This window comes from Myotis brandtii, unplaced genomic scaffold, assembly GCF_000412655.1.
Source record: "Myotis brandtii unplaced genomic scaffold, ASM41265v1 scaffold436, whole genome shotgun sequence".
Taxonomy (NCBI): domain Eukaryota; kingdom Metazoa; phylum Chordata; class Mammalia; order Chiroptera; family Vespertilionidae; genus Myotis; species Myotis brandtii.
The window spans coordinates 130,076-133,632 of NW_005366679.1; positions in this window are offsets into that span (position 1 = coordinate 130,076).

Consider the following 3,557-nt stretch of genomic DNA (forward strand, 5'->3'; position numbering starts at 1 on the left):
CAGCACAAAACATATGTTAATATAATAACTACATCAATAAGTATGTTGTAGAGGTAAAGATAGTAATACAGAAGAATCACACCACTGAATGTTTTATTAATGGGGACAGGTAGTTTCCTTAATTTAATTCATAAAGCAGTCACAAAGCGCTTAGCTCTCCTAATGAACACATTTTCTGTTCTCCAGGGAATTTTGAAAACCTCCCAATTCAATTACCAAAATGCTCTGTGAGATTCAATCAGACTGACTTCTTGTTTTTTATTCAAAGGATAAATAATATATTGGAGCAAGCCATGGATGGGTACAAGATGGGGAGTGGTTAATTCACACTCAGTCAAAAATGCTTATGTGCACATCAAAATGATGAATTAAATGTTGTTTTGTTGTGTTTTCATAAATACTGCAAAATAGTCTAAGAATCAAGCCAATTTGTACAAAATACAGTAGATGTGACTGGAAACAGCTGAGTAGTTGAATAGCCAATTAACACATTTCAGTATTTTAGGCAAACATTTTAATCAAAAAGGCTATGCCTTGGTCATTGACTGTTAAGAATAAAATTTGTCTCCATAATTCACACAAATGTTTGAATTTCATATCAGGGAAACAAGACAGCATTGTTTTTGTAGGGAAACACCTGTGATTGAGGTTTACCATATATCCTTAAAAAATCATGTAGCTGTTGGTGTTTGAATATTAAAGGTGAGTTTGTTGTATTTCTAGATTAACTATTAATCACTCAAAGAACTTAAAATATTTTCAGCGGTAACCAGAGCATCCAACAATTAACATATTTTAAATTCAGCAGAACACAATTCTTTTGAGTTGTGTGGAAAGATAATAAATGTGACATATTTTTTTCAATTATGTGATAGGAGAAAAAAACTTTGTCTATGACAAGAAATTTTATATAAAGTGGAAACAGATTGCTTTGCCACAGCTTAAATGGCCATACTGAATGGACAACTTTCCATGGTAAAAAAAAAAAAAAAATTGGTTAACAGTTTGTTTGGATTCTAGAATCTGGAAGCGTTTAGAGACAATCACATATATCCTCTATGCATTATTTTCTCTTTTGCTGTTCTCTTAAAATTTTTTTCCTATCTAAACCATTCTTTGGATAGGAAATTAATCATGTAGCATTGGGTAAGTCCACCCAACACAGCAACACCAAAGTATCATCTCAATAATCTTGATTTATTTCAACCTCTTTGGGGGTTTATTGTTATTATTATTATTATTATTAATTACCACCCTTAATGTTTTAAGAGAAATTTCTTGAATTGCATTCATTGCCTACCATCCCCTGCCTGTTATTCCTTAAAGATCAATGTGACCCTTAGAGGGCTTATTTGTGCTATTGAAAGAATTTGTCTTCTAACCATGCCCAGAGACTTTTCTAGTAGAACCTTCCTATGACTGCTTTACTTATTTATTTTCAACATGTCTGGTTTCTTATCTAAAATGTTCTATTTAGTTGGCAGACTTAAATAATTAAATTTGATAACCAATACATCTGATAACCAATAATTAAACTTTTTAAATAGACCATCCTGGGCAGCAAATATTCTCATATTGATAGCATTGGGTTGTCATGGTCACTCTGAAGAAGTTTGCTTTCTATCTGTTATAAATGACTATAATAGCCGGCATTTATTTACCAATTACTTTGGACCCCACACTATATAAATAAACTATGAACTTCTATTATATACATAGCTCCATGCTATTGGCCTCCTTTACAAATAAGAAAACTGAGAGCAAGTAAGAGGTGAAGTTCAGATTTGAAAAGAGGCAGTTTGCCACCAGCCCTGTGCTCTTACCCAGTAAATTTCAACATCATGTTGTTTAAAGAAAAGAAAGAAGCACACCAAAAAATGAAAACTTTGCCCCATTGAAATTTTACATGCTGAATAGAAATCATTTTCTAGGAAATTTGTATTCTCCTAGGCAAGACAGTTACATAATTTGCACAGTCTAGTGCAAAATGAAAATACAGGGCCTTTTATTAAAAAGTTATTAAGAATTTCAATTAAGCCCTGACCTGTTAGTTCAGTTGGTTAGAGTGTTGTCCCAATACACCATGGATATGGGTTAGATCTCCGGTGATGACATATACAGAAATCAATCAATGAATGCATACATAAGTAGAAACAAATCTCTCTCTCTCTCTCTCTCTCTCTCTCTCTCTCTCAAGTGTGTGTGTGTGTGTGTGTGTGTGTGTGTCTCAAATCCAGAATTTTTTTAAATGTAAAGAATTTCAATTAAAATCTGGGAGTAGAGCATTAAATCAAGTGTGCGGTCCTTCAACGTGTGAGGCCCTGTGTGACTAAATGATTGCACACCCATGATGTTGGCCCTATTCACAAGGTCCAGAATCTTGCATCTGTTCTTGACCCTGTGCAGCTATCTTTCTATAGACTTGAATGAAGTCTCATGACATGAAAAGAACAAAAGTACCAGAGACCTTTTATTAAATCTGTCCCAGAATCACTCTAGTTTCTCCACTGAGGGCATCCTGGGGCACTGGTGCCTTTGATGAATTAGGACTGGGGTGGAGAGCAAGGCCACCAAGCCACGGGTCTGATGACTTGTACTCTCTGAAAGGAGAAGTATAGACCACTTTTTATCTTAGCAGTTCAGGGTAGGATGGTAGCAGGATGTGGGGAAAAGAAAGAGGAAGCCCTGGGGAACTCCCACCAACCCCATAAAGAGGGAGTTTTCCATGTCTGCCACCAGAATGGTGGCAGCAACCTGTGAAATACAGCCATGTCCCTGGGTTGTTTGGAAGGGTTGGAAGGGGTCCATGTTAATTTATGCTTCAAGTTCATAAACTTGCACTGGTCATTCAAATGCTTTGCTTTGCCCTTTTATTTTTATTTTTTAAATATATTTTTGTTGATTTCAGAGAGGAAGGGAGAGGGAGAGAGAGATAGAAACATCAATGATGAGAGAGAATCACCTATTGGTTGCCTCCTGCATGTCCCCTGCTGGAGATTAAGCCCACAACCTGGATACATGCCCTTTGACCAGAATTGAACCCTTGAGTCCGCAGGCCAACGCTCCATCCACTGAGCCAAACCAGCTAGGGCTGCTTTGCCCTTTTAAATTATAAACGAAAGTGATGTTGTTGTTTTTTTAGTTTTCCTTCTAAATGTATAAAAGAACTGCATTTCCGGAAAAAAAATGTCATTAATTCTTGGACTTTGATTTAATCTGTGAAGTACATCAAAGGTAAAGTCAAGAGTCAGAGCTGGTACTTTTATAATTAAAATATATAGATTTAAACTCAGGTCCCTCTCCTTACAAATTCTGTGATCTTGGGGAAGTTAATTAACCTCTTTGAAGCTCAGATTTTTAACCTGTCAAATGAAAAAAGTTAAAAAAGAATAACAACCTCAGAGAGTTTTTATAAGCATTTATTGCATGAAGGTGCTTAGTGCAATACCTGAAATATAAAAACTCAAAAATGACAGATATTATTTGATAAAAAAATAGATACACATACATTTCATGTATAAATACATTTATATTTCATTCATGTATTATATATATAT